General features: G+C 37.9%; 1 protein-coding gene and 2 long non-coding RNA genes across 3 annotated transcripts in view; 1 reads left to right on the top strand and 2 right to left on the bottom strand.

Annotated features, from left to right (window-relative positions):
- LOC137044478 (uncharacterized) overlaps positions 1-13389 on the bottom strand; it is a 379696-nt gene that overhangs the window by 131104 nt on the left and 235203 nt on the right. The window lies entirely within an intron of this gene.
- shisa9b (shisa family member 9b) overlaps positions 1-13389 on the top strand; it is an 84188-nt gene that overhangs the window by 52012 nt on the left and 18787 nt on the right.
- On the bottom strand, positions 6746-7391 carry LOC137044467 (uncharacterized). Its single transcript, XR_010898609.1, has 3 exons — positions 7330-7391; positions 7128-7215; positions 6746-7016 (listed from the first exon to the last, which is right to left on the bottom strand). It is a non-coding gene; the product is annotated as an uncharacterized lncRNA (long non-coding RNA).

Genomic DNA, 13389 nt, shown 5'->3' with positions numbered 1-13389 from the left:
CCTACAGCCTTGGTAAAATCTAACCTCAGTGTCTTAAGTCCATTTATTACCAATATTAATAATAATTCCCTCCAGGCTGGCCTTGTTCCTTCATCTCTAAAATCTGCTATCATCAGACCACTTCTAAAAAAACCTACTTTAGACCCAGATGTTAATGACAACTACAGGCCCATCTCCAACCTCCCATACCTCTCTAAAGTGCTGGAAAAAGTTGTTGCACAGCTTCAGGTCCTTTTGGAGCATAAAAATCTTTATGAGAAATTTCAGCCTGGTTTCTGCTCAGGACACAGCACAGAAACAGCTTTGGTCAGGGTCACAAACGATCTATTGATGGCGGCAGATGAGGGTTCCCCATCCCTTCTCATCCTCCTGGACTTAACTGCAGCTTTCGATACAGTTGACCATAACATCCTCCTTCACCGTTTACATTCCACCATGTACATTCCTCTGACTCGGTCCACAACTGGTTTTCTTCTTATCTCACTGGGAGAACTGAATATGTTGCGTTAGGAGAAGCTACATCCCTGTCACACAATGTCACCTGCGGTGTCCCTCAAGGCTCTGTGCTCGGACCTACCCTGTTCATCCTTTACATGCTCCCCCTTGGCCGTCTCATCAACCGGCATGGGATTTCTTTTCACTGCTATGCTGATGACACTCAACTTTACTTTAGGACAAGTTCATCTCCCTCTGCTGACCTCACACCATCCACTTTGATCACTTACCTGGATGAGATAAAGGCGTGGATGAAGCAAAAGAAGCTATCCTAGTCGGCACTCCACTTCAGGTCCAGAAGTCCGTTATCAGCAGCATTGCTTTCTTTGATCAGGTCATTCCACTTTCCACTTCAGTCACCAATCTGGGGGTCAGAATGGAATCACAGCTTACTTTTGAAGTGCACATCAAACACCTGTGTAAAACCTCCTTCTTCCACCTCATTGCCAAACTTCGTCCCATTCTATCACTGGCAGATGCGGAGAAGCTTGTCCATGCCTTTACCTCCTCCAGGCTGGACTACTGCAATGCGCTCCTTATTGGCATCCCTAACAAAAATCTCCAGAGGCTGCAGTGTATTCGGAACAGCGCTGCTAGGATCCTCATGAGGGTGCACAAATACGACCATATCACTCCCATTCTAAAATCACTCCACTGGCTTCCTGTGTCGTTCAGGATCGAGTACAAGATCTCTCTCCTTACGCACCAGTGCATCCATGGTGATGCTCCCTCCTATCTCAAGAAACTCCTCACCACACAAACAGCCACTCGTAACCTCCGCTCTGTTTCGCTGTATCGCCTTAAAACTCCCACAGCCAATCTCTGTACTATGGGAGATCGGGCCTTCTGCTCTGCAGCCCCCAGTCTGTGGAATGCTCTCCCTGACCACCTGCGGACTCCACAGACTATAGATGCTTTTAAGCGTGGTCTTAAAACCCACCTTTCTAGCAGAGCTTTTAATTGACTTGTTGCTTCTTTATTTTATTTTTATTAATTTACTTATTTATTTATTGTTGTTGATTGTTTTTAATTCTGTAGCACTTTGAGATTTTGTTTAATATAAAGTGCATTATAAATAAAATGTATTATTATTATTATTATTATTATTATTATTATTATTATTATTAAGTTAAGTTAAGTTAAGTTAAGTTAAGTTAAGTTAAGTTAAGTTAAGTTAAGTTAAGTTAAGTTAAGTTAAAGTTAAGTTAAGTTTAAGTTTAAGTTTAAGTTTAGTTAAAAGTTAAGTTAAGTTAAGTTAGTTATCTGCGGTGGAAACATTTTTCTGCTGGAATACACTAAGGCAAAAGTTCAAGGAGTGCCAGTAAATAAAATATGTATGCCAAGGCTGCCACAAGGAAAGATTACCACAGAGTTGCAGAATATATGCTCACAGTCTTATTGATATTCACCAAATACTCTATTATTTACCCTGTTTACTGTCTTTTTTTGTTTGAGCAGAGCACAGCACTGGCAAAGAAAACCAGAGAAATAAAAACAACTTGAGGCTTTTTAGGCTAGAGGTTGAGATCTTGTCAGCCTGCCAGCCACAAAGCAGGGAACCTTTAAAGCTTTAGGAAATCGTGTCATCTAATGTTATTTCTCAAGTATCTGAAAAACAAAATAAGACTTTGGGGTCTTTGTTCATTATATCAAATGTCAGATGATGTGGTGGGATGTGCAGTCCACATCCATGTTTGAGTCTATGAGGCATATTGGGGTGCCCCAATATGTTGCATACTTATCCTAAACCAATGGGCCACTGACAGCACAACATCCAAAATTCCTGGGGAGAGATGAATATGCAGACGTGGGTTTCCAAATTTAAGATGGCTGCCCACGTGTGGAGTTGTGTTGAGTCCGTAATGAGTCATGTAATGGCAGAACAGGAAGAAATCAAAGTCAGAGCTTGTCTTGTTTACTGGCATTATGCTGTTGAATCACATGCTAAGCTTTTAAAAAAATACCAAACAAGGAATGGAAAGAGTATTCACGCATGACAGAAATGGCTAGAGAATTTAAGAAAGACTTAACAACACAGTCACTGCATGAAAAAAGGTGTATCCGGACCCGTATACTCCTGTATACACTGCTGAAATTCGGAAGAATCCGGGAGTATACTGGCCGGATAGGTCAAATTCCATGGATCTGTATATATCCGTATACATCCGGAATGATACCAAATCGGATGTATGTTGTGGCCGTATACTTCCATGCTACAGCCATTTGTTGCCATGGCAATTAATCCCATCAGGTTTTTTCAGGAGACATTTTCACACCTCTGAGCAGCTTTGCCTCCCATCCCCTTATTGGCCCTTTAACTCAAACTGGATTGGTTGTTCTTTTAAAACCACTCCCAAAACCCAAACTGCTATTGGAGGACAGGGCACATTGAAAACCCAGTAAAGTGATTTTATTGGTTACTTTTAAAACTTAGCCCACCCAAGGCCTTATAGCTTAGTGATTTGATTGGTTATAGGTCAGCTATGCAGATACTGCTCATACACCATAAACCCCACCCCCCTCTCCCCCCAAAGGAAAAATACACACAAAAAACAATTTAGGAAAATATGGAATATTTATTAAGGTACATAAAACATTATCAAGAGCATTTTAAACAAGCAAAAGAATAGAATGGAGAAACAAAAACAAGTGAACAAAATGTATTTAAAAGGGATGAAAATGTAAAGAACAAAAAATACAAAAATAAAGGCATTTAAAAGGAACAAATAAACAATATAAATATAACTATATAAAATAAACATAAGTTAAAATGAAAGGGTAAAAAAGGCATGAAAAATAAAATTAACACAACATATTAAAAGTTGGCGATATAAAGAAATAAATACACAGTGTATCTAAAATGTAACATTATAAAATGAGACAATGCAAAAATTTAAACATAAAATTAGAACCAGAATGTTATAAAAAAAGGTTATATAATATACATAGATGTTCTAAGTAAACAATAAAAATAAGTGAAAAAAAAAAAAACTCCCAAAGAGCATTGTAAACATATTATAAAATGAATGGGGGGGAAAAAAGTGAGCAAATTCTATTTAAAGGACGGCGATGTAAAGAAATAAGAGGAAAAAAAAATGCATATAATATATGTTCTAAGTAAACAATATATATAAGTGGAAACATTTCCAAAGAGCATTGTAAAAATACATTATAATGATGCACTGATGATGTGACGTGTAGCGTGGGTCAGCCTCTAGTCTGGTTCGTGGCACTTGGCAGAGCGCAGACAACCGTAGTTCTGTTTGGTGGAGACCTCACCATCCACACTGGCTTTCTATCAACAACAGCATCATCTTTATCAGACATCTGCTCTATTGTTGCGGTCTCTCACAGGTCTCTTTCTGCGTTAGCTTGTACAACCTGGACCTGGTCTCCAGCAACTGCAAAACATGACAGTAATTTAACCACTAAAACACAGACTGTGTTTACATGTGCAACAATAATGCAACTATGTATTCTAAAGCTAGGAACACACCAAGCCGACGCCGATCAACTAGTGGCGACGAAAGCAAACTGCTGAGTCGGCTCACGTTGGCTCACGTCGGCAGCGTCTTGGGTCCAAAGCGGTCCAAAGTTGCCCTGACACACCAAGCCGACGCTCGACATCAGACGGCCAATAGCGCGTCCGTTCTGCGCCTGCGTTAGAGGAAGTACCTTTCCGTCCCAGCTGGTGGCAGTAGTCTGTTTTCGTTATTCGAAGCGGGAAACCGGAAGAGCTGCCTATAAAGATATCAGCTGTCGTTTTCGTTCCCCACACAGACGGATTCGTGCATTTCAGAACGTTGCAAATGGCATTGCCGTTGTCAGCCCTTGGTCTTTCACTTGTGGAAGAGGAAAGGTAGAAGCGGACGCGAAAAATACGAGGAACGCTCACTAAATGGGTGAAACCATGGATACCCGAAGTCGAAATGTGAAACCATAGATTATTACACTTGTTCACCTATCAATGAACCATAACAATAACAGGGCATAGCTCAAACAATACCCTGCAAATTGGCTCATTCAGATGCATTGTGGAAGTTAATGTGACACAATCTGAACAATGGCCCAAGGGATTATTAAAATAAATATATATGTATGACGAATTCTGTCTGATTTACAGTAAATTATGTTTGTGACAATGCTTGGTGCTAGTTCAATGAATTATGACAATTTGTATATATTTTTTTCATTGGAAACATGCCTATGGTGACATTTCTTCAAAATGATATGCTGGTTCTTGCACATCACATAACAGCAGTTTGGAAATGAAATCTCCAGTGGCACAGAAATGTTAATGAAAATAATGTAACACTAAACCATACACTGAACTTAACTGACAGTAACCATGCTAACTATTAATTTACAGATATTGCACTTTGATAACATTGTATTGTGGAAGTAACACATAATGGAAATATGTCTATTAATTGAAAATCTATTTATTCTTAAATTAAAACATCAATAAAGATGTGTTTATTTACTCTGCTAGTTAGATGTCAAATAGCAAAATAAGGGTTAGAATTCTGCATCATCTTGTGTTTTGTGATCCTTTTTTACATAAAGAACTGTGAATGCAAGTACCCAAAGTCAAAGTTTTTTATTTTCCAATGTTCAGTACAATGGGCACAAATAGCTATATAGAGAATAGCTATAAAAGTAGCTATATAGGTAGATTCAGCCAAGAATCTACGGGTGTGCTGGGCCGTAGCTCAGCCGTAATGAAGCTGGGCTCACGGGTGCCAATCCAGGTGTCACTGTTGGTACCATCTGAGGGCAAACAGGATTCACTTTCAGACAAAGGTTCCTTAAAGACACAATCAAAATGTAAACAATGTGATACAATAGATTCTTACACTTAATCACCAATAACCCATAACAATAACAGGGCATAGCTAAAACAATACCCTGCAAATTGGCTAAATGGATCTATTCAGATGCACATTGTGGAAGTTGATTTGTTGAATTACTTGTAAATAGACCCATCTGAACATTCATTGGCCACTTTACCAAAAGCAGAATGTTCATTTGTTCAAATGGAAAGAAAAAATAAATAAAATAATTATATACACACACACACACATATATATATATATATATATATATATATATATATATATATATATATATATATATATGTGTGTGTGTGTGTGTGTGTGTGTGTGTGTGTGTGTGTGTGTGTGTGTGTGTGTGTGTGTGTGTGTGTGTGTGTACCCTGATAGTTAGATTTCTTGTAACATGTACTGGGTTCGCAATGAATCCCACCGCTTCTTGAGCTCTTTCTCTGAGGAGGGACAAAAAAAAAAAAACATTACGCTGAGTTATGTCAATTTCATGGCTATTGTAATGTTCATTTTTGTTCTACTTTTAACTGGATGTATTCTGGATGACAGCATTTTTTTTACAGTCGCTAGAACACATTTCTCAATACATTTAGGTCACTTTTGCAAAACTTTCCACACAGCTAGTACAACCGAAATATATGAGGGCTAAACTGTGGATTTATCATTGCTTTTGGACATAAAGACATGCATTAAGTGTTTTGATATCTTTAGTGCATTTTGAATGTGAAACTAACTGCTGTGCAAAGATGAAAGTTGCACACAACAATCTAACATGCAGTTTTTTTTTAAAATATGGACTACTGAAGAAGAAAAAACTATTGCAAAAAAGGAAATCTTACCTGACATGACAACTTTATTTGCGATCTCACGCCACAGTTCTGCTTTCGCCACACAGTTGACATAACGTTAACATTTTTCTGTAATGTCATACAAAGCCGGCCTTTCCTGGATCATGCTGATCAATTCGTCCTCACTTGCCTCGGTCCACACAGCCATATCTTTTAACAATATTCACGTGTATTGGAATGAGGAAAATAAACAAATGAGACAGGCGCTCTGTGTGTTCCCTCTTGACTCCGTCGTTTACTTGCGTCGTCACTTCCGTTTTTATTTTCTCGTGCTCTGGTTCGCTAGCTGAACAGCCAATCAGAACGATCATATGTCCCGACTGCCCGACATGCGGCGACGCCGATTTAACATGTCGAATCGGCTGAAAAACAGCCGACGAGGACCAACGCCAGCCGACGATGTGAAACCATGTGGAACACACCGAGGAAACTTAGTTGGCCGACGCACAAAAACTGCCCGACGGCCGATCGTCGGCTTGGTGTGTTCCGGCCTTAAGAGTACGGTCTTAATCGCAGGAAGGTGCTCACATGACAGGAGCAGAACTCTTCACTCCAGTTTACATGCAATTTGCATTATTCACTAAAGAGTATGGTTATGTCACACTCAGATTTGATCAAAGTATTGGGTTTAATGTATAAGTTTAATTACAATATTGACAAAATCATATCTCCTAAAGAGAAAATAAATGCTTAGCAAGTTTCTTAACTTACCCTTCACTTTCTTTGACGGTTCTTTGCCATGTTCTTCATAGTGTGTCTTTTTTTGGGCCTTTTCAGGCTGAGGCAAAGACTACTTCCTCCGTGGTGTCTCAATATGTCTTGCAACCTGCTGAATAAATCATGAATAATTGTAATACCAATAAAAGTAAGCAAAACAAAGCACACATGGTAAATATTAATATAAAATTACTTTAAAAAATAATACAATCTTTAAGATTACCTTTTACACATTCAGGGTCAACATCTGTAAAAGTTGTCCTTAATTCTTCAAAGGAAAATGGTCAAAGCGAGGTTGTGTGATGACTATTCTGGGGGGAAAAGTTGCAGTTATAATTAATGAAATTCGGTTTTGGCATTTCAAATCCATATGACGTTAGTAGTAGGTTAACCTAACATTTACAGTATACAATAAGCAGTCTTACCCAGTTTGTGGATCGTATTTGTGTGGGCTGTTCTCTGAATTGGGTTTCACACAAAGGCACCTGATTCCTGTAAAGTTTGAAATTAAAATGCGTTTAAACGGATTCACAATCTGCAAGAACCACAATATTTTCAAGTTTGAATAAGATGGCCATCAAAGTAACCGCTGGAGACAAAACACATAACGTTATCAGGCTAACGTTAATTGTAAGCCAACTTTGGTTTACAGGCACATTATATAACAATAACTGAACTTACCTCACGTTACGTGCCCTTTTAAATCTTTTCACAGTGCTGTTAGGCTCTTCCTGTAAGTTAGTCCGTGCTGCTCATACTTTTGCTCGAGAGAATAAAGACGCTGGAGAGCCTCTTGGAGAAGATCAGCCCGTTCATGCTGTGCAGATATTAAAGTAGTAAGCTGACGAGATATAGCACTCTGGCCGGAGATCAGCTGCTTCATCAAGGCATTCACAGTAACTGGGCTTGAGGCTGCTTGTCCTCCTCTGTTCAGTGGAGTAGAAAAACTAAGGTTCCTTTTACTCTCCATATTAAATCTGTCGAAAATGATCGATTCCAAATCTCAACCAAACACCACAAAAAAAACAACTATTCGTTCTCTGTACTTCCGGAAACAATGCGGAGGTTTCAACTTTCGCGCGCTTGTAACAATACACTACTATTGGGTGCGCCTCCGTCCCCACCTGTATTGTGAGTGGTTGATTTCAAACCTCAAACCGCCCCCTCTTTGGCGCGTGTTGTTTGCTTGCTAATCCCCACTCAAACCACGCCCTCGGTATGACGCGTCGCAGGTGTATCTTTAATTTGGTGAAAAAATATAATGCCGGACATAATTATCTATCAACATGGAAGGACAACCACCTGTTGATAATAATACGAGAAAGAGAGCTCGGCGGTTTTGCGACCACTGCAACGAGAATGTTTCACATGCATATTTTTTTTTTTTTCACAATGGAGCGATTACAGCTGAAACAAATCACAACACAGAGCTGGAAGTGAGTGCATGTGGTGAACTTCATCCAGACGAAATGAGACCTGTGGACTGGGATGATGCTGGTATTCATTTTGGTAAGTTACTGAACATTTTTTTTAATGTAAAACCAAATGACAAGTAAAATAAGATAGTGATCATCAGCAGTTGGTTTATATATTTACTGATGTCGTGCAACATTACACTGATGTTTATGATCTGCTTTGGTTAGAGTTGACACAATAGTGATTTGCTTGTTTTTTTTCCAGTATAGGCATAAGTCTTGTTAATACATTGTAACTTTTATTTATTACAAATTTGGTCATAGCTGTATTTGCTGAACATTTAAATCATGATGGGCCATTCATAACAATAACTAAAGTTATTTGGATAAACTATTACGAATGGTCCATTAACATTTCTATGGCCCATCATGACCTGTACACTGTACTGTAAAGTGCATGATATGTGATTCTAAGGGATTTTAGTAAAAAGCTGATAGCTTTAAGATAATGCTAGACAAATGCACAGCTCCAGCCATTAATCAATTGGTGTTGTGATGTTTCACTGTTTAAACTAAATCTTTGTATTTAGCTTATGTAAATTTGTGTGTAGCTAAAATCGTTGTATTGTTCTTTAATTGTTACAGAGGACATTGGAGACCAAGAGCAAGTTGATTTCTGCATATTTGAAGAAACCAAGCATTTACATGAGAACCAAGATTCGGCAGCTCTGAAGGCAAGGCTCCTTACACTTAAATTGATGCACACAGACAGATGTGTATTGTTACACTTCTATTAATTTTTTCTAAAAAATAAAAAAAAAACTCTAACAAATGTCTTTTTTTTTTTTTTTTTTTTTGAAGAAGAAGAAGAACGCAATGAGCTGCTCAGGCTTTCCTTGGAGCTCAGTGAAACGTCTTCAGATGATGACCGTGACCATGAAGAGCAACACATCTTTACAGATGGTCAGCACAGTGAACATTTGGATTTTAAAGATGACAAACCTGAAGAAGATAATGACAATAGAGACAGCTCTGCTTTATTACTTGTAAAGCTATTAGCAATAATGCTTTTAACCTGGCAAGCATTGTTCAACATTTCCGACAATGCCATCGCTGCACTGCTGCTATGCCTCAGACAACTGATGGCTCATTGGAAATATTCTCAGTGTTGATTGGTGTCTCCTGGGTTTGCCACTGTGGCCTTTGGCTTACTCAGTTGGGGACACTAAATTTATGATCAACGTTATTCAACTAAATATACAAATAAAATAAATTAATTAGGTCTTATTTAATTCTATAAACTATAATATAGATCTGCCAACATTGTTGACCCTACAGCCAACTAAAATTTTGTTGCAATACCAGTACGACAACTTCACTGAATATGCTGTCTGTCCAAAAAGATGATAAGCTTCAATGGCAAGGAATATCTGTACCCCAAACTAACCTATTGTTACTAGAAAGTAACTCAGTCATTAGAGACCTTGGTAAAAAAAAAGACCTGGGTTTTTTAAAAAGAGAGGCGTGGAGAGAAATACAAATTCTTGGACGAACCAGTCCTCGACCCAAATGCAGAGCTGCGTGCTGGAGTCATTAAGAGATTTCTTATAATCAGTGTTAAAAACTAACACACGTCCTATACGCCATGTTGTTGCAAAGGTTTCGTGGTTGCACCCTCATCCAGACAGATGTTTCTTTGGGAACCCTGTGGAGGTATGGAACACAGACTGATTGTGCAGCAGCGTTCCTACCTGTGGAACGTATTGCAGGGAGATGTGTACTAAGTACATACATTGTGCAGTTAAGTCAGACAAAAGAAAAGGTATCAGCCATAATTCCCATTTGCACAATGTTTGAGATTTAGCCCAATGCGATTTCCAACGACCTTCTTTTTATTCCTTTAATTTTATTTTGAGCATATCTGGGGTTTTTTGTGTGTTTTTAAAGCCATGTTTTCATTATTTCATATTAATTTACATTCCTTTTTATTAAATGTTATTGTTATTAACTGCATTTTGTAAAACTTCACAATAAATGTGGGTTGTTCTAAAATGGTTGGTTATTTTTCCTTTATTTGTTCCATTCAATTTCTTAATTTAAAGTTTTTGTGACTATATCTTAGGGGTGTTTATTTTGTAGTGTTTTTATAAAAACTTTGATTAAGAGTCATAATCCTCAATCCTGAAGTCCTCCCCTGCCACCCCTCCCTCTGAGAACAGCCAACACCTCAGTGTCATTAACATTTGAAAGGCCTTCTTCACACCTAACAGTCACCAGTCCTAGCACCCAGCAGTGTTTCAGCTGTATATTTCCGTGAAATTTCACGGATGCCTGTATATGTCCGCATATGTGAGGTTTCCGGGTGTATCTTGAAATATACTGTTCCGTGTTACTCTGATCCGCTTTTTCCCACATACGTCCGGTAAACCTCAAATTACACAGGAGTTTACCATGCCCGGATAATCCCGTATTCCAGGGTTTTCATGCAGTGAGTGTAGGTGCACAGAGCCTTCATTATGATGTAGTGGTGGCGAAGATTGAACCACATTTCCTCTGTTCAGCACCCAGAAAAAGCTTTTACACAGGCTTTTGTGTATATTTTTCAATCTTTTTTTGTCATTTTGAAAAGACTTGCACACTGCAGAAATCATTTTCTTAATCAACATTCAAAAACAACAACACCAAACACCTTTCTATCACTGTTAGATTAATGCTTAAAGCAAAAAAAGGGTTACATACGTAGAACGTGACCAACTGAAAGGCAATATCTCGGTTACATATGTAACCCTCATTCCCTGAAGGAGGAAATGGAGAGGTACGTCTTGTTGACACTGTTGCTGTACCCTCGCTGAATGGCTGAGACACTAAGTTCCTAAGTAAGTACTAAGTAAGAAGTGGGATTCGTGAACCGTATGCCATTGTCCATGGGCTCGCTTAGTTTACAATCAACATACATTGGTATCTGGATCCCCAATTGGCCAGTCAGTTCCTACATACCACTCTGTTTGTTCTTTCAGGGAACAAAGGTTACATGCTAACCGAGACATTATAATATTCATAAAACCATACAATGCATTATAACATGCATTACAAGACATAAGAGAAAACAACTTGGGTAACACTTTACAATATGGGTGCACTAATTAATTCATGCTTAACTAATACACAAATAATCATGAGTTAATGTATTACTAATGGTGAACTAACCCATTTATTACTGCATCAGCAACTAATGAAGATTCATCATGATTAATAGATTAAGTAATCATTACATTTTTATTAGTTAAATATGTCATAATGTATTAATTCCTTAATAACATATTATATTAACTAATAGTGTAAATTAGTGTGTTAATTACCACAACAGGTCAAAGCCATGCATTTCAACTTCCAGTTGTCCGCTTTAATTAATCATTAGCTAACAATTAATAAATGGGTTTCACCATTAGTAATACATTAACTCATTATTATTTGTGCATTAGTTAAGCATGAATTAACGCATATTAGTGCACCGGTATTGTAAAGCGTTACCACAACTTGCTTTGCCAGTTTGGTAGAAAAATTACTTTTATTAAAAAAGCAAGTAAAAAAAAAAATACTGGATAAGCTGACTCTACCAGTAAAAATGTTTCTACTCTTGAAAATGTGTTATTTTAAGGCAGACATTTGACAGTTAGCCCATCATCTGTAACAGGAGAGGCTGAAGGTCATAACACACCTGGAATTAGAGGACCCACAGACAGACAGCAGCCAGCCTTTCAGATTACCCATACAGACACACCATAGCAAGATATCCCCACACTTTCAAAAGAAACACACATAAAATGTAGTGGAAAGATGATAAATCCATTATTTCTGTTCCAAAGTTTTCTTTGTGGGACAAAGTCTGTGCCCTTCCCATGCCACTATTGTGTTTAGCTCCCAAAATACTCTTTTGCATTTTTAATGAGGCCTTGAAGACTATCTGTGTCTGTTTTTGACTCACTTTGACTCATTTGAGCAGGTCTTTGGTGCCCTTCTACTTGAAAGGGATAGTTCACTGAAAACTTAAAATTCAGTTATCATTTATTCACCCTTACAAATCATAGGAAGGATAATTTTCAACTTACAACTTCATTGCTAACATTTTGTCTCCATTAGAAAGATATGAGCTAAGAATCTCAATTATTTGTGTCTTATAGCTACAGTCAGGACATTTCTGATATCTCAAATATGTCTCTTCATACTGTCTTTTTTATCAGACACAACATGTAATTCCATGCCCCTCTCTGAAGTAATTAGCTTGGCACTGATATCTGTTTTTGACCAGTGGGGAATAAGGCTGTAATTAGCCCAATTTCTGTATTCATTATCTCTTTTTATCATTGAGATACAGCATTAAGTGGGCTCCTTCAAACTAAAACTTGAGACTACAAATCCTGGAGTTGGATGTTTTTTTTTTTAAAGTTCTTTTGATGTTCTTGAACTTTTACTTTATGTCTCCTTCTACAAAAACCTCCTGTTTGTGTTGTGCAATGTACTTAAAGTGCATTCCAGATGGAAAATTAAAAGAGGAATTAAAATATGCCATGCATTCACAAAATATGCTAATTATATACAAACAAACTGCGATCTAAAGATGTTTTTGGTGGTATTAGATGTATTATTTATTGGCGAAATGCAGGTATATTGATTATTGTTTTCTTCATGAAAAATTCAGCACTGCCCTTACTAACATATCTCTTAGGGGCAATGTTTCTCTTATTGCAATATGCACCGAAGCATGTTTTTCCATTAGGTATTGACGAAAATGTCTCATGCACTTTTTTTCCCTCCAAAGCTGACCTCAGTCATTTATTAGCAATGTTAGATAAGGCTTCTGAATCACAGTCCAGGAGGGAATCGAACTGTGCATGTAACATAACTAAAACTGGCATATTCATTAAGTGTTCTCTTCAAAAATGGGCTAAATTCCAATCAGACATCTTGGCAGAGCGAAACGATGAGAACCCAAAGCTGGGTGACATCTCACGCATAACTGACATCTCCTCCCAGATAAATGGCCTCTCTCTTTCTCTCCCTCTCTCTCTC

This window comes from Pseudorasbora parva, chromosome 2 (genome assembly GCF_024679245.1).
Source record: "Pseudorasbora parva isolate DD20220531a chromosome 2, ASM2467924v1, whole genome shotgun sequence".
In the NCBI taxonomy this organism is placed as follows: domain Eukaryota; kingdom Metazoa; phylum Chordata; class Actinopteri; order Cypriniformes; family Gobionidae; genus Pseudorasbora; species Pseudorasbora parva.
This window is presented reverse-complemented; position numbering and strand designations above follow the sequence as displayed.